Here is a 23,814-nt window from a genome sequence, read left to right on the forward strand (position 1 = left end):
CAATATTTCTTTCTACTTTTTTTTTTAGCTAGGAATTTATTTTGGTCTTCAATCCACGTTCAGCAGAGCAAATTAATTATGATTATTCAATAAGTTATTGAAATCAACTGGAGTAAGCTTTGTTGTACAAAGAATGTTGTAGAGTAAAATCTTGTGACAACGGCGCAAATGATTGACAAAATTGACAAGTTTATCTACAAAAAGGTAAAAAAGAAAAAAAAAACAAATGAGGATGCCAGAAAAATCTTGAGGAGCAGAACCTTGATTACTTCGCTCTGTTGGTTCTCTCTTTAAAAACAGCACAGCAAACACTTTTTGGCAATTATCTCAGAAGTATAGAAAAGGACTGATATGACCTTTTGCAATGACTGCGACGACAAGAGAAAAATTCTTCAACATTAGTAGACTATCTAAAAAGGTGAAAAAACACGATACATTATGAATTATGAAGTATGGTTTACTTGTAAATCATTCATTTTTTCTTGACAATTGTCATTTTGTTTAAAAACAAGTTTTTTGAAAAGTTTCATTCAAATTTTACGCCACCAACTTTACCGAAAATATAGAGAAACTGCTTGAAACTTATTTTTCTCTTCTATAAATTATTAGGAGCATTAATTTGCAGTGTAACTTTGGAGAAACGATTTTAAAGGGAATTTATATTTCCCTTCCAGGGAAGGAAAATCTTTGAAAGTAACAGTCTAATAGGCTGTGTTTTATTTTTTACTGATTTCTCATCTACTTCTCTAGTTTCCATGGTAAAATTACGATCATTCGTTGAAGCTTTCCTAAATTACCGGATGAATTTGCTGAAGCGTAGTAAAATTTTAGATAAAAATTAAATAAAAAATGTTTTTCAACGGAAAGTAAGGAGCAACACTAAAACTGAAAAAGAAGAAAATTATTGCGTATATGAGGGGGTTCACCTCCTCGTCAATATCTCGCTCTTTACGCCTAAGTTTGAATTTTGTTTTAATTCTTTAAGAGTGATGCCTGAATCACAAAGACCGTATTGACAATGTAATAAACAAAGGTATTGACAATGGGGTGAAGCCCTTCATATGCGCAATAACCCCTATGTTTTAAGTTTTAATGTTGCTCCTTTTTTTCAGTAGAAAAAACATGCTTTAAAAAATTTAATTTCTGACTGTTTTTTTAATAATGGTGGGAATTTCAGCCCCCCTCATAGAAAATTCTCTGTTCTAATGAAACATTGCTACATGGAAAGATCCCACCACGTACCGTTCGAGTGAGCCGGCTTTTAATATTTTAGGACCACTGGGTCTATACGATCAGCCTTGGAAAAAAACAAATAAACACATATCTATGATCTTTCTTCTCGCATAAAAATAGAAAATTAGACATTTTTACAGACAATAGCTTGAAAACCCTACAGTAAATTACAGTAAGAGTCTAATGGTGTGATTTTCAATAAAGATTCTATAGCTTTTAGGGGGTATTTCCCCCTTTTTTCGAAAAAACGCAAATGGTCTCAGGCTTGTAGCCTTTGATGGGAAAGACTAAACTTGATGAGACTTGTATATTTGAAATCAGCATAAGAATTCGATTCTTTTGATCCATCTGTTGGCATCAAAATATCATTTCTTATAGTTTCAGTTACTATTGAGCCAGGTCGCTCCTTACTTACAGTTCGTAATAGTTGCAGGCGTCGTATTTAAAAAAATCTTTTAGTGGTTGCATTGATAGCTGCAACCTACAAAGAGCTTACCCCAATATAACCCAGATTTCACACGTTTAGCGAGAATAAATATGGATTTGCAACTGGTTTAGGAATATAATAGCAAGATTGGTTACTAAATACTAAAAGTTTATCGTGGAAACAATTTTTTGCGAACTTCGAAAAGAGCCTGAAAATCATCGGAAACGCCGTTGGAATGAAATGATAACTGCCCCAGTTGAATTGTCATATTCAAAACCCTGATAAACAGAATTAAAGTCTTCCGCCTAAAAATAAGGAAAATCATTTTTCTGCATGGAAAGCGCTGACATGTTTCCTTTTTGGTGCAAACAACTCTGTAATAATCGGATAAAGCCTTGCCATATGAAATGAGTATTGCATTGAGTCTGTCTTCACTCACAAAACACCAACTGATAATGATATAAATGTTGGAATGACTACGCTGCCTAAGTAAAAAGATAAGAGAGCCACTGCTGGATCCAGGGGGAGCCGGGGGCTTTGGGCCCCCCAAGATTTTTTCTGGCATCCTCTGTCTCGTTTTTTTTCCTTTTTTTCACTCTCTTTTAGAATAAATTTGTCAATTTGGTAAATTATTGGCACCTTTGTCACATCCCCCAAGATTTTGCTCATTGCTACCCTTATCGCATTGCCCCACCCCCAAGTTTTGATCTACATCTGCCCCTGAAGAGAGTACAAAGTAGTATTTTCTTCTGAACGAGGCACTTCATATACAACGAGTTGTCCATGGAATGACGGAGCTCATTTGATTTAAACTGAAATTTTGAGTGCTTTTTTTAAATGTCAAAAGTGATTGGAGGACAACCAGACCCCCTCATAAGTTAATTAATTGCTCATTGCTATCTCTTAAGGCTCTTATGTAATGGGTGGTCACTTTGGAGGGGGTTAGTTTGAACGGAAATCGGAAGCCCTTTAAATGATTCGGAAGTGATTGGATGGCAACTAGCCCTCTCCCCATGACTCTTTCCTCACATGCATCCAATAAAAATTTTGAGATAGCTATTTTGTCCAAATAGTCCGAAAATCATATAACAAAGGTCTCCGAGGTTGACATAACCCCGCTGAGCCTATGGGTAAGAGTTGTAAGTTATGTCCCGGGGCCGTATAAGGCTCTTAACGGATGGGGAGTCACATAAACTTAGGAGAGGCTTCATTCGATTGAAAATCGGAAGCTCTAATGCACTTTTTAAGAATCAAAATTGATCAAAGGGTAGCTAGCCCCCTCCCCACATCTTTTTGCACCAAATACATATGTGAAAATTTTGAAATATTTTTTTTCTGTCCAAATAGACCAAAAATTGTATAAAAAAGGCATCCAGGGTTGATACAACCTCCCAGAACCAAGGGGTAAGGTTGTAAATTATGTCCCGGGGGTATGTAAGTTTTTACGGAATGGGTGGTCACATAGGCTTCAGAAGAGTCTCATTCGATTAGATAATGGAAGTTATAGTGTCCTTTTTAAGAAACAAAAGTGATCGGAGAGAAACTAGTCCCCCCACACATCCTTTTTTTTCCAAATGCTTGCGAAACAAAATTTTGAATGCCGTATTTTTCAAAATAGTTTACAGGTCAAGTAACTATGCTTCCAGGGATGACAAACCCATCTTTAACCCCTAGGGTAAGGACTGTAAGTTATGCAAGTTGCCCATTATTAGTGTATATGGTTTTTATGGAAGGGTTGTAATATAAACTTTGGACAAGGCTCATTTGATTTGAAACTAAAATTTTTGGTTCACGTTTTGAGTAAGACTCAAAAGTCATTTGAGGCTGACTTAAATGTTTTCGATCAAAACTTTGAGATAGCCATTCTGTTCAAAATATTCCAAAGGTCATTTAGCTACTGTTTCGGCTTTAATAGTCTCCCTCGGAGGCAAGTGCTATAAGTTATGTTAGCTGCCCACTGTTAACTAATGAGGTTTTTATGGAAAGGGTGTTCGCGTAAACTTTGAAGGGGGCACAGTTGATTTGAAATCGAAAGTTCTAGTGCCCCTTTTAAGATCCAAAGCCGATCGGTCAGTAACCAGCCCCCTCCCTCACGCCCTTTTTTATCCAAGTGCATTTGATCAAAACTTTTATACAGTCATATTGTTTAAAACAGTTATAAGTCAAATAGCTATAGCTCAGGGGTTGAAATATCCTCCCCACCCTCGGGAAAGGGATCCAACAAATGCAAGTTGACCATTTTTAACCTATTGAATGATTTTTGTGGAGGGAGGTAATACAAAGCCTTATTTTGTTTTTGATTGTCATTTTAAAAGTCAAAATTATTAGCGGGACACCACTACCCCTCCCACGCCAATCAAAATTTTTCCAACATATCCAATCAAAATTTTGAGATGGCAATTTTGTTCATGATTGTTGAAAAGTCTAGTAACTATGTCTTTTGTGTTATCCCCCTCCCACAACCCTTGAGGCAAGGACTGTAAGTTATGTAATTAGCCCCTTGTTAATATATAGTGTTTACTATTGAGAATGGTCGGCATGTTTGATTTTTATCGCCAAAAAGACGGAGGGAATTCAGGTAAACCTTTGTTTTTGTTTTGCCAGGAGGAATATCAAGGATGTGTGTTTATTTGTTATTTTATTTTTATTGTTTTCAGGGTTGACCATATTGAGCAACTATTGCTAGAAAATCAGGACAAAGCTTATTCAAACGGATATTAAAAATTCTAGTGCCCTTTTTAAGTGAACAAAAATATTGAAAGGCTACTAACCCCTCTCCCACGCCCCTTTTTTCCAATGAAATCTCATCATAAATTTGATTTAGCAATTTGGATCAGAGTAGTTGTATGATCCGGGGATGATATGATCCCTTACAGCCCCAGAGGAAAAAGCTGTAAGTTATGTAATTGGTTCGCTGTTCACATATAATATTTGTTATTGAGAAATAAAATAAAATTTTACGAGAGGGATTTTCGGTGGTGGGGTGGGGGGTTTTCTACGAGAAGAATTTTCTATAGGGAGGAAACATTCAGGGGGAATCTTCCAGGGGAATCCTTAGAAGGGGGAATTTTTGGTAGTTTAGATGGACCTACAATTTTTTTTATTTGACTTACTTCGTCTTTCGCAGCTCAATTTTAAATGTGGAGAGACTACTCTGACGAATTGTTAAGGGAAAATGTTTACGTGGTGAATTTTCAGCGACAAGATAATTGTACAGGTGGATTATTTTTTTGGGGGAGGGGGATTTATGTAGGATAAATTTTTCGTGGGAGAATTTTTCACTGGGGGATTTTTCATTGGCGGGAACTTTAAGGAGAGACATTTTACATGGAGGGGGAATTATCGGTTGGATTTAAAAAAATGATCAGAAATTAAAAAGAAAATAAGTTTTTCTTCAACTGAAAGTAATTAGCAGGAATAAAACTTAAAAAGACAGAAATTATTCCGTACTTGAGGAAGGCTGTTCTTCCTCAATCGTTTGCTAGTTACACTAAAGTCAATTACTGCTTTAAAAAAGGTTATTACTCCAATTCAACGGCTCTTGTCTTTCGACAGCTGCTCTCGATGACTTTTGACTAAAGTCAAACTTTTGCGTTAATGGAAGGGGGTTGAAGAAGGGATAACTTCCCTCATGTACGGAATAATCTCTACGTTTTTGTTTTTAATATTGCTCCTTACTTTAAGTTGGAAAAACTTGTTTTTTTATTTAATGGAAATAGTATTAACCAAAATGCTTGTTGGTGAACGATGCTAAACAACTTATGTCGTATAGACTGTAGAACGTTTTAGGAATAAATGTGCCACGGCTAGGCATTGTGGCCCCTAAAACTGGGAAGCTGAATGGAGATTTTTTTTTAATGTGAAGATAGTATCCTAGAATTTTTACTCAAAAATCTTTTTTTGCTCAAATTTAAAATTAATTTTGGGCTCTTCCTTCAGATCAAGTGTTTGAGCCCTTCAAAAACGTCAAGTAACAAAAATGAACATAGGATACAGCATATGAGATTCTTCTCCTTAGATAAAACTCCAAATAAAACTATGTTGCTGTTTTTTCGATGCTTAACACACAGGTTTGCTCTTAGATAAGTAAATATTACCACAAACGTTCCTGTCAGCTTTTCCAGTCTCCGCGATTGTGTTTCATTCCCCAATGAATAATTATTAGTTTTGTTCACTCATCGCTCCTGCCATTTCAAATTCAGCCTTGTGAGATGACTGAACGTTACGTATATCCTAGTCCCCAAAGGGGAACTAACTGATGATTGTCGCAGCTGCTTGGTTACCTTTACCATTTCTTAAGTGTCAAAAGGATGATCAATCTTCTAGGCTACTAAATAAAAAGCTTTCATTAGCTTCAACACACAAAATAGGAAGTCAAAGAGGAAAAGGGGATAGGAGTTTCGAGCACATGTCCCTCACTCGGACCACTAAAGCTCTTTTATAATTATAAATCCAAAATGCCTATTACGTATCTATGAGAACCCCCAACGACTTTTATGATCGTTCGTTGCATCTGATAAGGCTTGAGAAAAAATTAAAATCTGGGGAAATTACCCTTTCAAAGTTACTGCAATTAAGCAGATTGTTAAATTGTTGTGTGTCTGTTTGAATCTTAGACGGCAGCTAAAACAAGCTTTATTTTTTTAATTTTTGGGTGAACATAAAGCTTACTTGCAAAAAATAATATTGTGACTAGAAAGCGTTTCTATCTTTTTATTGGCTCAAAACTTCATGCCAGAGACCCAATTAGATTTCATGTTCCTTAAACTTGCTCAAAATAGGACATATCAATAGATATGAGATTAATGGGTTTTAAATTATGTTTGAATCAGGGGAATCAGATTACTGTCGCAAAAATAAGCCGAAAGAATCAAAACACATCTTAAAACGGAAGGATGAAATTAATCTTTTATTTTCTTTTTGTTTTAACTACAGCCTATTTCCTGCATTTAACCACACTTCTTTACAGGGCAAGGTAAAACCTGTTAAATTAAGCAATTTATTTAAGCAGTTTGCTATCAGGGACACCAATTAAGAAAAATAAAGAGGGGTATGGGGTAAAATTTTTTACACGATTTTCAAATGAAGTTACATAACTAGCAAATTTTTCAAAATATAGTGGGGTGCAATTTTTCAATGAAATATTAAAAAAAAATTTAAATCTGAGGGGGGGGGGGTATTTTTTCAACTGTGACAAAAATCTTGCAACTATATTAGGAAATCTTTTTTGCAAGTGAATCCTCCCCAAAAATTAAGTTTCCTGAATTATCTTTTATTGTTTTCAGTTAGATAAGTCTGTTTTGGTATTTTTTATGTTTTTACCCCCTCCTCCCATTAAATATTGCTCCCCCTCCAAAATTGATTTTGACCTACACGCGTGATTACAAATTCTATCCATTGGTAAATGAATATTAATTCAGCCACACCTGAAAAAACTATATAGAAGAAAAAGATTTTAAATCTCTATTCACTATTCCATTCCAGTTCATTTAACCTCACTATTCCATTTAAACTGTCACTATTCCATTTAACCCAAGCCTTGTCACAATCGTGTAACGTCATATGTTGATGACGTGAAGCTATTCCCTGCTGAGCGAATATTTCTTTGGCCTATGTAAAGAAGGTTTAAAGAAGGTAATAAAGAAGGTTTCTATAGATGTGATGAATTTTACGTCACTTTGGTAGGTCTACCCTATCTTGTCTCACGACTGGGATATCAAATTGAAGCTTCGGGGAAACTTTTATGTTGGCACTTTGCCACTTTATTGATGGCACTTTGAAGATGTTGGTAGAATGGATAAAATGTGTATTATCTGGTTCTCAAGAAACAACATAGCCTACACTTCATAGACTCTATATTTTTCATATTCATTTTCTAGTTGATAGTCAATTTTTTTTTTTACAATAAAATGGTTTTTTTTGGGCTTGGTAATTCGTATTTCTTGTCTTTATTCTGCCTTTGCTGCTGGTTGCAATTATCCTTCAAAAATATCATTGAAAATAAAAAAAAATATCTAAGAATATAATTGTTGATGACAAGAAAGCCTGTGAAACCTTAGATGAAAATAATTGCAAAACCGTTTTCAGTATTAAAATATTGCTGATCCTATTCCAGGTTAAATTGAAGATACTTATTTTTGAACTATATTTTAAATGAAGTTCTATTCCTAAGGAATGGTCTAAAAATCAATGCCTATTTATGATTTTTATCTGTGTTATTTCTTATCCTAGATAAGTGCTATCAATATACATGACATTGTTGTAGCTTTAGGATGAATCAAGAAATATTTGTTTAAATATGCTGAAGAAAGTATAAATGAAGTTTAGACTTCAATGCGGTTTGTCTCCAATGTATCATTGATTTGTTATTCTGCACAACAGCTACCATCAACACCGTATTCAGATGACGGGTAAGGGCTCTTGAACCCCTCCTCCTGTGAAATGTTTGCCCGACTTATAAGAACGTAATAAAATACATAAAAACACATTTTTTGTGCGTTTTATAAAGTTTTTTTTTGCCTACCTGTCATCTCCCCCTCCCCCCGAAAAGATTCTAGATACGGCCTTGGTTAGAACATAGAACGGATGGTCTTGGGAATTTAAAACATAGTCCAATCAATTTCACATTTCAGGTTTCCGGATCTTTTTTAAACGATTATGGTCCTTTGTAGCCTGAAATAATTTGCCTGTTTTCCTGTCTTTTTAAACTTGGCATTTTCCAACGCCATGACCCTAAGTAAATTCCGATGTATTCGTCTATCAAATATATGTTATAGATCTTCATTATGCGATACTAAAAAAGAAATTAGTCTCTTATATTAGATATCTTATTTGATATCTCGTTATCAGCTTTTTATATCCAAGTTATCACCTCGTATTTTGGAGGGTGTTATAATATTTATCTCAGAATTTATTATTACTCATCCATCATATTTACACCAAGAACAATAAAAAAGGAACAAATAATTAAAAACTTAATCCTGTAAGCTTCCAAAAAAACTTGTGTTTTGTTATTCTTGGATATTGCTTCAAAGATTAAGGAAAATTACTAAAAAGATTATGTGAAAAAACAGATTAAAAGAAAAAAGAAAAATGTTAATGAAAAAGATGGAAGAAAAAGTTTGATACATTTTTTCCTTTTCTCTAAGAAGGAAATCAAGACTTTTCCTGTACTCAGGAAATGTCGTCTTTAAGGCTTTCTTTATCGTCAAATGTATTTGACATTAGATAAAATTTCTGTTAATTTTGAAAATCATATAAAAATTACCGCATTTTTTTTGTTGAAAATTTTACTACTGTAAATGTTGCTTTTCGAGACATCAGATTTCTTTCAATTAAGTTTATAGAGAAAAAAAACTGTAAATTATTTGATTGTTAAATGATTTTGGTTTAAATAATTAAATTGGTGTAGGGATTACTTGGAAAGTAAATCTGTTTTATAATTAAAGCGTGGAGGAGTGATGTAAGTTTAGGGCATATCCGGGGCTTCGTTTGAAATGGGGTGGTTACAATTAAAAAACTTTTATAAATACATCTAAATTGCTTATATGTATTTTTGTTACGTTTTTACGAGTAGGACAAAAATTTCAAAAGTGGAGTCAAACCCAGTACCCTCCCTCCAGGATACGGCCCTGGTGTTAGTATTTTAACAGAAAAATAAACTAAACGAACATGTTAAGTTTCTCTTGTTAAATCCCCTGCAGCAAGTCACAAACGATAGTGACGTAATGACATTAAATAGTGATAAAGTTAAAGAAAACAAAGTTTTAGCTATAATGCACAGCACAAGTTTAGTTATTTTTCATTCCCTTCAAGAATTAAATAAAACAGTTATTCTTATTTCTTTTTCTTGATACTTACCTTATTGGGGTTTGACCCACAGTGTTTGTTTCAGTTTGGGGTCTGAACCTGAATCATACTAAACTTAGCTTGTGGTGTTGAGTCTTAAAATTAAAAGTTAGAGCCGCTTTCTATTTCTTCAAACTATTCCTCATTAACTGGCTCTTTAATTTCACTTTACCTCTCAAATTTCTAAAATCAATTATGAATTGCAGCATGGAAAAATAATCATTGCTAAATTATGAGAACCTGGTAAAAGTTCATGATCCCCAAAAGTTTAAAAAGCGAAACTACCATTTGAAAGTTTTTTCCAACAAATTATAATTTGTTTCTTTTTCTCCGTTCTCTCGATTTCCATCCCTCTTCCTCCCTCTCTCTTCTTCTACTTTTTCTATTTCTCTCTTTCTTTCTCTCTCCCCCTCTCTTTCTCCCACTACTTTCTCAATTTCTTTCTTCTGCTCTCCTGCTATATCAAGTTCTCAGTCTCTCTTTCTCTCTCTCTCTCTCTCTCTCTCTCTCTCTCTCTCTCTCTCTCTCTCTCTCTCTCTCTCTCTCTCTCTTTCTCTCCCTCTCTCCCTCTCTCCCTCTATCTCTCTCTTTCTCTATCTCTCTCTCTTTCTCTTTCCATCTCCTTATAACTCTCTTTCTCTGACTGAGAAATTTGAGATTTAGCCTATGTACATCTATACTGTGAGCCAATAAAATTTGTTTTATGTTTTGTCTAACGTTTTATTTAACGACAAATTTTATATTGCAGGAAATACTTTACAGACTGTACCGATATTCTTGATATCTGGCGACTTTTCCTTCTAAAAAGGGCCATATTTCCAAAGAAATATGGGCAAGACCTGCTCCTCCAAATCAAAATTTAACCTAAATAAAACAGATAAAAGAATTATAATACAATTTAGTGATCATCCCCTTCAAATGTAACCTCACACAAAACCACATTTGTTATATTGGCATTGTTTATAAAACAATAAATTATACGGTAAAATGTTCATGTCATGTTTTTCAATCATCACAATGTAACTCATTTGAACAATTACTAGTTTTGTGAAGTCATTATTTCTGCTATTTCAAATTCAGCCTAATAGAATGACAAAGATCTATGCATACCTAGTCCTGATAGGGAATTAAATAAAAAAAAACTAATTTTTTTAGCTGAAAGTAAGGAGCGACATTAAAACTTAAAACGAACAGAAATTACTCCGTATATAAAATGGGTTGTCCCCTCCACAATCCCTCGCTCTTTACGCTAAAGCTCTTAATTGTTTTAAAAAGTAGAATTGTGGCAAAGAGTCAAACTTTAGCGTAAAGAGCGAGGGATTGCGGAGGGGACAACCCATTTTATATACGGAGTAATTTCTGTTCGTTTTAAGTTTTAATGTCGCTCCTTACTTTCAGCTAAAAAAATTATTTTTTTTTTATTTAATTTCTGAACGTTTTTGAATTACTGCATGTTTGGTTTTGGCTCTCCGCACATAAATTATTAAAATGAAATTTGTATATTAATTCTTTTTTTGGCTAAATGGCTTTCTCTTAGTTTTGATCAGACGATTTTGAGAAATAAGGGGTGGAGAATGAGGCCTAGTTGCCCTCCAATTTTTCGGTTGCTTAAAAAGGCAACTAGAACTTTTAATTTTTAACGAACGTTTTTATTAGTGAAAAATATACGTAACTTATAAATTAGCAACTTACGTAACAAACTTTCATAATCTTATATTTTTATTATGTATACATGGGGGTTTGTATCCTCGTTAATACCTTGCTCTTTACACTAAATCTTAACTTTTGTCCCAATTCTTTAAGAATGACCCCTGAATCAGAAAGGCCGTAGAATAAATAGTTGAAATTACTAAAAATACTATAGCATAAAGAGCGAGGTATTTATCTCCTCCTAAATACCTCGCTCTTTATGCTAAAGTATTTTTAGAACCCCTCATATGCGTAATAATCTCTGTTCGTTTTAAGTTTCAATGCTAATCCTTCCTTTCATTTGAAAAATCGTTTTCATGTTTATTTTTCATTGTTTTCTTATAGTAATGCTAGAAAATCATGCGCCCTTTTCCTTGAATTTTTCTTCCCCCATGACATATTCCTCCGAAGAAAGATCCTCCAACACAGCCCCCTCCCCTCAGCCCCACCCCCCAAACAAAATAAAATTCCCCTGAAAACATCTGTACACTTCCCAATAACCATTACTATATGTAAACACTGGTCAAAGTTTGTAACTTGCAGCCCCTCCCCCAGGGATTGTGGGGGAGTAAATCATCCCCAAATACATAGTTATTATGGTTTATGACTATGCTGAACAAAATGGCTATCTCAAAATTTTGATCCGTTGACTTTGGGAAAAAAAGAGCGTGGGAGGGGGCCTAGATGCCCTCCAATTTTTTTGGTCACTTAAAAAGGGCACTAGAACTTTTCATTTTCGTTAGAATGAGCCCTCTCGCGACATTCTAGGACCACTTGGTCGATACGATGACCCCTGGAAAAAAAAACAAAAAAAAACAAACAAATAAACACGCACCCGTGATTTGTCTTCTGGCAAAAAATACAAAATTACACATTTTTGTAGATAGGAGCTTGAAACTTCTACAGTAGGGTTCTCTGATACGCTGAATCTGATGTTGTGATTTTCGTTAAGATTCTATGACTTTTAGGGGGTGTTTCCCCCTATTTTCTTAAATAAGGAAAATTTTCTCAGGCTCGTAACTTTTGATAGGTTAAGGTTAAACTTGATGAAACTTATATATTTAAAATTAGCATTAAAATGCGATTCTTTTGATGTAGCTATTGATATCAAAATTCATTTTTTTAGAGTTTTGGTTACTATTGAGCCGGGTCGCTCCTTACTACAGTTCGTTACCACGAACTGTTTGATGAGTTGATGACTGTCACAGCTGGTGCGTTACTTTTTCCATGTCTAAAGAACCAAAAAGAGAAGTCAACCTTCTAGCTCCTAAACGAAGCCTTGAGTTCAAGTCCACGTCATGGGGAAAGAGGATACCAGATTGAACGTCCGACGCTTAAAAAGTAAGGAATACTTATGTAAATAAATTATAACGTGTTTTATAAATTTTTTCTTCTAAAACCTCTCCAAAAAATGTCCCCCCCAAAAAAATCCCAGATCTGCCTTTTGCTTGAATTACTTTCAGCCAGGAAATCACCAGAAAATGCAGTGGGGGGGGCTGGAGGTCAGCCACTCTGTTCTTTGGAGTGCTCAGGGAATTAAATCTCTTCATCAGCATCAAGTGTATCTTTTTGGAAGAGGTGTTGGATCATTATTTCTTTTTGTTTAATCCAAATTTGTCTAACTAATTTCTTCTTTTTTCATTTTTGTTCATGTAATTTCTCCTTTTTTAATTTTTGCTTCAGGAAATTTTTTGTTCAATTTTGTCCAAGTAGCTTCGTCTTTTTTAATTTATTTTCCGAAAGTTTTCATTATTTCAGTTTTTGTTCATATAATTTGTTCTTTTTTAAATTTTGTTTAAGTAGTTTCACTTTGTTAATTTTTGTTCTTTTTTCTCATTTTTTATTTTTACATGTTATTCTCGAAATCGAGGTAAAAGTAAACTCTTCTCCCCTGGTAAACCCTTATGTATGTCTACCGCAAAGGGGTGGATCAAAAAGCAAAATAAGCAGCATTTGAGAATAGCTTTAATCTCCACCCCAACCCAGCATCCTAAAATTTCGGGCCTGTGACACTTATTACTCCTCTAGGTGCTACCCTATAAAAGGGAACTTTAACCGAACGTTTTTAAATCGGCTTCAAAAACTATATCTACTCGTTAAAATCTGAAATGGATATGTCCCCCGGCTTCGGATCGTCGCCCCCAATTTTGAAAACCAAGCAGCGTATCATCAGCAACTAGTAACAATTCATCCCGTGTATTATTAGAAGAATACATCAAAGACCTAATGGATGTATTGTATGGATGTATAATGAAATTTTCTATTGAGGCAAGACAAGGGGGTGGTTTTGTCATTTTTACCTAGAAATTGCCAGATGGATAATTAGAATGACAAATCGAGTGCATACTCACCTCTAGATAGCAAATTGTAGGCGTTTTTAAGTTTCTAATTGAAAGGGTGTTATTCTCCGAACGGAATGTAAACAAGAATATGAAAAGTATTCCAATATTGGGGCCGGGAAGAGCCAAGACATCTTACATATATCCTAAATCTCAATGACAGCTCTCTTTGTTTTACGCATCAATTGAGTAAAAATTCACTTAAAGAAATAAGGCTTCAAAATAATTGGAATTTTTTAAAGTTGTTTGAAAGGATATTCTGGTTGGAATTATTTCATACGACTAAATATGGCAAACTGAAAAATATCCTAATTCGGTTTTGCATTTAAGCATTTTGTTCAAAGGCTTAGCTACTAAATAAGTAACAACTATTTTTAAATGTAATTCTCCAGTGGCCAAGGAAACTATTTATCTGTAAGGGGGACAGAAGAGCGATTCCATTTTATTATTAAAGAAATATTTTCACTATTTTTAATGTTTTAAATCATTTAAATCACTATTTAAATCACCCGTTTTTTAATGTTTTTGTTTCCTTTTAATTATAACCAAAGTTTCATTGTACGACTTTCAGATGTGCCTCTTGCTTTGGAGACTATATTTCAGATATACATCAAAGTCAATTGTTTGATTATTCTCGACTCTAACTGAAATTAAATAAAAAAAAAAACAAGTTTTTTTAACTGGAAGTAAGGAGCGACATTAAAACTTAAAACGCACAGAAATTACTTCGTATATGAAAGAGGCTGCTACCTCATCAACGCCCCGTTCTTTACGCTAAAGTTTGACTCCTTCTCTCAATTCTTCTTTTTACAACAGTAAAAAATTTTAGCGTAAAGAGCGGGGCGTTGATGAGGTAGCAGCCTCTTTCATATACGAAGTAATTTCTGTGCGTTTTAAGTTTTAATGTCGCTCCTTACTTCCAGTTGAAAAAACGTGTTTTTTTTATTTAATTTCTGAACGCTTTTCAATGCATGTTTTGATTTTGGCTCTCCGCAGAGGAATAATCAAAACGAAATTTGCATATATATTTTTTTTTTGGCTAAATAGCTTTTTCATAATTTTGATCAAACGCCTGTATACTTCCCAATAACCATTACTATATGTAAGCACAGGTCAAAGTTTGTAACTTGTTGCCCCTCCCACGGGGACTGTGGGGGAGTAATTCGTCCCCAAAGACATAGTTATAAGGTTTTTCGACTACACTGAATAAAATGACTATCTCAGAATTTTGATCCGTTGACATTGGGAAAATAATTAGTGTGGGAGGGGGTCTAGGTGCCCTCCAATTTTTTGGTCACTTAAAAAGGGCACTAGAACTTTTCATTTCCGTTAGAATGAGCCCTCTTGCAACACTCTAGGACAACTGGGTCGATACGATCACCTCTGGGAAAAAAAAACAAAAAAAAACAAAAAAAACAAATAACACGCATCCGTGATCTGCCTTGTGGCAAAAAATGCAAAATTCCACATTTTTGTAGATAGGAGCTTGAAACTTCTACAGTAGGGTTGTCTGATACGCTGAATCTGATGGTGTCATTTTCGTTAAGATCTTATGACTTTTAGGGGGTGTTTCCTCCTATTTTCTAAAATAATGCAAATTTTCTCAGGCTCGTAACTTTTGATGGGTAAGACTAAACTTGATGAAACTTATATATTTAAAACCAGCATTAAAATGCGATTCTTTTGATGTAGCTATTGGTATCAAAATTACACATTTGTATCAAATTACTACAGTTCGTTACCACGAACTGTTTGACAAGACTTGTAGCGGAAAATATATATGAAGGGAATGCTACTTTTGCTTGCGGCAATTCGGAAAGTTCCTTTTAACTTGCCGTAGGGACCATGAAAATTCCCATTTTCTAGGTGACTGTGTCCTTCCAATCTTCTCTCCAATTTAGCGTATTAGCTGTCACAAACTATTATTATTAATCTTGGAAATGACTTTTGAAACGAGACTGAATGTGTATTGCTCAAATTTTGATAATTAAGAATAGTCCATCAAACAACACGTCAAAAAAAGAGAGGATAGATTTGACCAATAATTAAACCACAAAAAAATTGAGGAAAAAACTTCTAAATTTCAGCTCTAGAAATCCTACTTTTTCATCAAATTATTCACAGCTGAGTAATCACCTCGAGAATTTGTCGATAGTCTGAACTGTGTCCCCTTTCACAGTAGAATTTTGCTAATACCGATATTTAGCGAAATTTTTTATACAAAATTTTGCGGCTGATCAGAAAAACCTAGGAAAAATCTGATTGGCTTAAAACAGTTCTAGCTAAACATCACATTAATAAAATTTCATTTTAAATATGCCTTTACTTGTGTTTCTTTTCTTTTTAAACAGCTAATAGTAATTCTAACGAGCTATTCAGTGGTTTTTGTAGCCCACCTCTGTCAAGAGGCTTGTTACGTTCCAGTACTGGAAAAATTTTCAGCAAATCAACTAATTAACGAAATGAAATCTCACCGCTTGTGTGTTCAGTTTAAATAATTCCAATAAATTATGTGCTTTCTAATGGCGTTAATCAAACAGTTCGTGGTACCGAACTGTAGTAAGGAGCGACCCGGCTCAATAGTAACCGAAACTCCAAAAAAATGGAATTTTGATACCAATAGTTACACCAAAATATCTCATTTTAATGCTGATTTTAAATATATAACTTTCATCAAGATTAGTCTTACCTATCAAAAGTTACGAGCCTGAGAAAATTTGCTTCATTTTAGAAACTAGGGGAAAACACCCCCTAAAAGTCATACAATCATAACCATCACACCATCCGATTCAGCGTAACAGAGAACCTTATTGTAGAAGTTTCAAGCTCCTATCTACAAAAATGTGGAATTTCGCATTTTTTGCGAGAAGACAAATCACAGATACGTGTTTATTTGTTTTTTTTTTGTTTTTTCCCCAGGGGTAACTCTAACGAGCCATTCGGTGGTTTTTGTAGCCCACCTCTGTCAAGAGGCTTGATGTATCCCAGTACGGGGAAAATTTTCAGTAAATCAAATAATTAACAAGCTTGAAATTTCATCGCTTGTGTGTTCAGTTTAAATAATTCCAAGAAATTATATGCTTTGTAATGTCGTTGATTTAATAAGGATCGATATCTTTCCGATATATTTGCTTTTACCTCATTGTATGGAATAAACTGTCGTAGAAAACCGGGAAATGGCTCATTATATCACAATTTATAATTTTTATAGCCTACCAGAGGGGGACCCACTGCATTTTAGCTCAATTTGTATCCCCAGACACCTTTCTCCTAGATGTCACATGGCTAGGTGTCACATTTTGAAACAAGACTGAATGTGTATTGCTCAAATTTTGATGATTAAGAATAGTCCATCAAACAACACGTCAAAGAATAGAGGATAAATTTGAGCAATAACTAAACCATGAAAAATTTAATTTTTTTTATATATCTCAGCTCTTCACTACTACTTTTTCATCAAATTATTTGAAGTTCAGTAACTACCTCAAGATTTTGGTGATAGTCTGAAATGTGTCCCTTTTCACAGTGGAATTTTGCTAATACTGTTACCTAGCGACATTTTTTCATAGACTTTTGCAACTAATCAAAAAATTCTAGCAAAAATCTGTTTGGCTCAAAACAGTGCTAGCTAAATCTCAGAATTAATAAAATATCATTTAAATGTGCCTTTAATTATATTTCCTATCATACAGTTCAGGTAAAGAACTGTGAGTAAGGAACAATCCGACTCAACAGTAACCGAAACTCGTAAAAAGTGGAATATTGATACGAAATAAAAAGAATTGGATTTTTATGCTGATTTTAAATACAGAGGTTCATCAAGTTTAAGCTTACCCATCCAAAAGTACAAGCCTGAGAAAATTTGCCTTATTTTCAAAAAAGGGTGAAACAGCCCCTAAAAACGCTTATAATTCTAATGAAAATCATACCATCAGATTCAGCGTATCAGAAAACTCTACAGTAGAGGTGTTGACCTCATATCTACAAAAATGAAGAAAATTGTATTTTTTGCTAGAAGAAGGATCACGAACGCGTGTTTATTTATTGTCTTTTTTTTTCCCAGAAATGATCGTATCGACCCATTGGTTCTAGATTGTTGCGAGAAGGCTCAACCCAAAAGAAATCAAAAGTTATAATGCTCTTTTTAAGTGACAAAAATTTGGAAGGCAGCTAGGCCACCTCCACGCTCATGTTTTCCTCAAAATCACCTGATCAAAGCTTTGAGATAGCCATTTTGTTCAATATAGCCGAATAATTTAATAGCTATTTCTTTGAGTACGACTTAATCCACCAAAGTCCCCAGGGGAAGGGCTGCAAGTTATGAACGTTGCCCATTGTTTACATATAGTATTGGTTATTGGGAAATATACAGAAGTTTTCAGGGGGTATTTTTTGGATGGGGGGATGGGGTTCACAGGGAGGGAGTTAAGTGTGGGGATCTATTCATAGGGGAAGGGAATTTTCCATGAAGGAGATGCCGCATTCCCCAGCATTATTTAAAAAAGATAAGAAATTAAATAAAAACAAACATTGTTTTCAACTGAAAGCCAGGAGCAACATTAAAATTTAAAAGGAACAGAAACAATTACATAGATGAGGGGGTTCTCCCCCTCTTCAGTAAAATTCTCTTTACGCTTAAGTATTTTTGATTTCTTTCAAAAGAACATTTATTTTAATTAAATGGCTTTTGTGATTCAGGGGTCATTCTTAAAGAATTGGAACAAAATTCGAACTTTAGCGTATAGACCGAGGTATTGACAAGGAAGCAGATCCCCTCATATACGTAATGATTTCTTTTCATTTTAAGTTTTAATGTTAGTCCTTACTTTCAGTCGAAAAAACTTGTTTTTTTGTATTTAATTTTCTTTTCAAAAATCTAATAGTAATTCTGAACGAGCTTTCGGTGGTTTTCGTAGCCGGCCTCTGCCAGGACGCTGGTTGTATCCCACTCCAGGGAAAATTTTCAACAAATCAAATAATTAAAACACTTAAAATTTCATCGCTTGTGTGCTCAGTTGAAATAATTCCAAGAAATTAGTCATTGTAATAACCTTGATTTAATAAGGAGCGATATCTCGCTGATATTTTTGCTTGTACCTCACTGTATAGAATAAATTGTCGTAAAAAGCTGAGGAACTGCCCATTAGATCTCTTTTTACAGTTTTTACAGCCGATCAGAAAGCACTGTCATTTTAGCTTTATTTTTTACCCCGTGTGCACCTTTCCCTTAGACGTCACGTGGCACTGGATCAAAGATTCATGGTGGCCAAATTTAAAAAAAAGTTCAAAGATTAAGGAATTGTGATCTCGAGGACAAAAATAATATGTATAGTTTCAGGGATAAAGCCTCGAATTTTGAAAATTGCGCATTTAAGACACAGATGTCATATATTTATACTAAAAAAAAGATATTATTACGAATTATTGAGGTCATACTTGGATTAGGGTTGTGAGTTTTGAAAAAATGGTAATGCGTTTTTATGATCCTTAGTTACTAACTGGCTAAAAAAGTGTACATTTTATTTCTGTGCTTTCTTTGTCAGGATTAGGCCTATTTTTGAACTTGGCAAAACATAAAGTTCTTAAATATTGTAGGGAGTGCAAGAAAAGAAAAGTAAAGCTCTAAGTAAAGAGCGTTGTGGGCACAATGTATTATTTATTTTTTATTCCTTTTTATTTTTTGGTTTGTTTTCTTAGACCAGGGCACTTCGTATCGAAGAAAATGGTCCTAGGAACTTAAAAAAGAGCTCATTTGGTTGGAAATCAAAAGGGCTAGCACCCCTTTTAGTAGTAAAAAACGATTGGAGGGCAACTAACCTCTCTCTGACGCCCATCCTTTCCCCAAATACATCCAATCAAAATTTTGAAACAACTATTTTCTTCAACTTAGTTAAACTTTCCTGAGATTATGTATTTGAGGATGGTTCCCCCCCCCCGTAGACCTCAGGGGTAGGGTTTTAAGCTGTGTCCTGGGGGTATATAAAGTTTTTATAGAAAGGGTGGTCAAAGGTGCTTCGAAGCGACCTCTTTAGATTGGTAACCAGAATTTCTAGTGCTGCTTTTAAGATTCAAAATGATCAGAGGGTGGAAGCCCCCCCCCCCCTAAGCTCGTATTTTCCCGAAATTTATCTGATGAAAATTTTTATATGGCCATTTTTTTGTCGTAGAAACTTCGAATAAGATTCATTCGATTTGAAATTAAAATGGGTAGAACCGTTTTTTTTTTAGTCCAAAGTGATTGGAGGGCAAAAATTAGGGATATAATTTGCTATGGGGCGGTGGAGGGGGGGGGGAGGAAACTGTCCCCTCAGACCTCAGTCCCCCCTCCTCCAGTCCCAAATTTCCCCCAACACCAGATGAAATTTAGTTTCTTCCAATATCTTGTCAAAACTAAGATATATCTGTATAACACAAGTATCGACAGAAATAGATCAGTTTTTAATACATATTTACTTTCTTAGTACTATAAAGTACCTTTATGTACTTTTATAGTGCTAGAAAGTACCAATATGGTACCAAATGGCTCAGTTTTTGTTTTTACTGTCATTTTTACTTGATTTGAGAAAATTGCCTCCAACTTTGCTCTCCCCGCAGGATTTTCACGAAATTACGCCACGAAATAGCGACGAAGACTACCCTGCCTTTCCTTGACAAATATCAAAAAAAAAAAAAAAAAAAAAAAAAACAATAGGGAATTCTTTTCGTAAGACAGTGAAAATCTAATTTGAATGAATATTTAGAGAAAACTGACACCAAACATTAGACATTTACATTTCAAATCAAACCACCCCCACAAATTAAAAGAGCTGTCGTAATCCCTCTGGTCGGTCATAGCCTAAACATTGGTTCTCATCCCTACACCACAGCAGAACGAAACTTTTTCAGGGACTTGGTTTTTGGAAAGGCATATCCTATTTTATTTGCTAATAATACAAGAGACCGTAGATTGAAAAGACACTCACGTAAAATCAGTGGTAGCTTACCATGTGAGAATTCTGATGAGCCCTCAAACATAATTTACCTTCTGAAAATCTTCCCAAAAATCACTACAAAGCTTAAAAATAAGTCTGCACACAAAACAATCTGTATTTACCAGTAATTTCAAAATCATTAATTTCCTAAATTCTGGTGAAGATAAAACCCCAGTTTCACGCCAAAGAGGAGTCTATCAAATACTATGCAACTGTAGCAAATATTATGTAGGCAGAACTCACCAGAATTCAGAGAAACGCCTAAAATCGTAAAGCTGATATCACCTTCTAAATTCTAATATCGCTACTGTTTCTTTTGATTCTTCTTTAAGCAGTCATTTATTTGAAAATCTTAGCTACAAAAAGTTTTTTGAAGACCCCACCCTTGTTAGCAATGACTTAGACACAAGGCAGGTAGTTCAAGAGGTGATTGAAATCAGACTTAAGATTAACGATAATATTTCCTTAAATAGGGCCTTGGGGGAATATTCACTAAATGCTCTATACACAAATTTAGTTAAGTATTTAGTTAAATATAAAATATTTTTAAAAACCACAAGATATTAACAGAAAACTAGTCACAAATAGACTTTTGAGGTTAGCTGCCAATAAAACAAGATTAGCACTAAAAACTCGCAAGTAAGTATTCTTCTTTCATTTCAATGAATTGCCGTGTTTCATCTTAATTCATTTATCAGTCGGTCCTGTTTGAACATCGCTGAAGCATGGATGATGGGACTGTTTTGAAAATTTGTTATTTTATTTTTCGTGGTTTTATGTCATTGTGAGTTTTTCTTCTTATATATATTTATGTTTTGCTGAGGACAGTCCTTGAACGTAGGGCCGAAATATTAATTCAAATTAGATTTCAACTGTCTTACAAAAAGAATTCCCTACTGTTCTTCTTGTTTTTGATGTTAATTATGGCACTGGTAACAAGCCCCCTCCCTCCTCGCCCATTAATTCCCGAAACAATTCTCACCGAAATTTGGAAATAATCATTTTGACCAGCGTAGTCGAAAAGTCTGGAAATTATGACTTTGAGGATGACAGCCCCACGGCTCTCAGCGCAAAGGTTTTAAACTATTGCCGGAGGGCATATACGGTTTTTTATGGAAAGAATGGTTGTAAAGACTCTAGAATGGGGTCATTTGACTGGAATCAGATGTTTTAGTGCCAATTTTATGAGTTAAAGTGATCGGAGGGCAGCCCCTCCCCTATCGGAGGGCATCCGATAGAAATTTTGATTTAGCCATTTCAAAAATAGTTCAAAGATCATATAATAAGGCCTCTAGGACTAACAGAATCCCTCAGAGTCTGGAGGTAAGGGTTGTAAATTATGCCTCTGAGCAAATAAGGTTTTTATGAAAGGAGTTGTCATTTGAAATTTAGAAGGAGATCATTTGATTAGAAATATATAGTTCTAGCTCCCTTTTAGGAGTCAAACATGATGGAGAGCAACTAGCCCCACACCCTCCTTGACATCCTCCTTTCCCGAAACACATTCCATTGAAATTGTGAGATATCGATTTTGTTACCAGTTGTCCAAAATCATATAATAATGTCTTTAAGGTAGATTCAAACCCCCAGAGCCAATAGAAGTAAGTTATGCCCTGGGGCATATAAGGTTTTAATGAAACGGTTGGTCTTATAAGCCTTGCATCGGACGGAGCTCATTTGATTGGAAGTCGGAAATTTCAACGCCCTTTTTAAGAGTAATAAATGAATGGAGGGTAATGATCCCTCCCCAAACCTATCATTCCTCAAAACTTGCCTGATCAAAATTTTAAGAGAATTTTTTTCAGCCTTGTTGCCTGAAAAAATACAACATTGGCATACTACCAATACTACTACAACTACCACCACTAATGCTACCAGAGTGCTCCATTCATACTATTGAGGGGAAATTTAAACTAAATCAAAAGACGTCATGTGCATGCAAATTGTCAAAAAAGTGTTTCTCAAAAAAGTGACTGGGTATTAAGTTGGATCTTCCAGAGAATGCTTAAAGGGGATGATTACCACATGCATATCATTTTCTATTATTCAGGAAATGATAGGGGATATGATAAAAAGAATTTTTGCATGCTAATAATACTTCTCCAGCTTCCACTACTACTACTACCAGAACACTCCACTTAAAATATTGAGGGGAAATTCAAACTATATCAAAAGACGCAATATGCATACAAATTGTTTTCAGTAACGCATAAATTATGATATGGTCTTGAAAATGTATGGGGGCTTTCAACCCCGCTCATATCAAAATGAGACAGCCAAAAGCTATAGCAGGGTTTCCAAGTGACCAAAAATATTTAAGGGTAACTTGCCCCGCTTCAACAACACTTTTGCTCCAAATTCATCTGGTTCTTTTTTTATAGTCAGTTAATTCGGCAAAGTTGAAAGGTCCAATAACTATCTCTTTTGGGATAACAAGACTCCTCGTAGGCCTTAGGAAATGACTGTGAGCTATACAATTTGTCCATTGTTCACGTGTAGCACTTGTTACAGAAAAAAAAAAGCTTTTTTGGAGGTATTTTCAGCAGGGGATGGAGGCTCTACGAAGATAATTTTCCATACGAAGGGAAGTTTCTGAGGGAATTTTCAGTGGGAGGTTTTACACGATGGTAGGGGAATTCCTTGCATGTTTAAAAAAAAATAAAAAAATTAAATATAAAACAATAAGTTTTTTCAACTGAAAATGAAGAAGCAACAAGAAAGATAGTGCGAACACAAAGGCTGTTGAATTTGAATAAAAAGTATTTATAAATAACTTCAAGACTCTAGCGCATAGACTGAGAGGTGAAGAAGGGGAAGCCCTCTCAAGTATGAAATAATCTCTGTTTTTTTAAGTTTCAAATATACTCCGTGTCTTAAGTTGATAAACTTATTTTTTTATTTAATTATTCTGATAAATGAAAATCAATTTATAGGATGTGTAGTGGGGTTTAGAATTTAGAGCAACAGAATAGAAGTGAGTAAAAGCAATACTTCGTATTATAACCCTTTTCTAGCCAAGTGGAATGAAGCTCTGCTTGGCAACAATGGGTCCTGGTTTCAATCCCTCCGGCAGCCACGTTGGACGACAAGCTTGCTACTTGTCTCTGTAAACAAGATCCAGCAACTAAAACGTTGATTCGACGCCCTATGCGCCAGCAATGGCTCTGAAGAAGATTTTTTCTCCCTTTTTATGGCACTTGGTATTAACCAAGTGACATATAGCGATCGCAAATTCTGTCGGTCTGTCCCGGTTTTGCTACTTTAGGCACTTCCATGTTAGCTAGGACGATAAAAATTTGGCTTGCGT

The 23,814-nt window shown here is 34.8% G+C and overlaps 1 long non-coding RNA gene across 2 annotated transcripts in view; it reads left to right on the forward strand.

The window, feature by feature from the left end:
- Window positions 1–23,814, forward strand: part of LOC136024803 (uncharacterized) — a 137,672-nt gene that overhangs the window by 14,496 nt on the left and 99,362 nt on the right. For both annotated transcript variants that reach the window (XR_010616924.1, XR_010616923.1), the window contains exon 2: window positions 12,324–12,538. This is a non-coding gene — a long non-coding RNA (uncharacterized LOC136024803). The remainder of the gene's footprint in view (window positions 1–12,323; window positions 12,539–23,814) is intronic.

This window comes from Artemia franciscana, chromosome 3 (assembly GCF_032884065.1).
Source record: "Artemia franciscana chromosome 3, ASM3288406v1, whole genome shotgun sequence".
NCBI lineage: Eukaryota > Metazoa > Arthropoda > Branchiopoda > Anostraca > Artemiidae > Artemia > Artemia franciscana.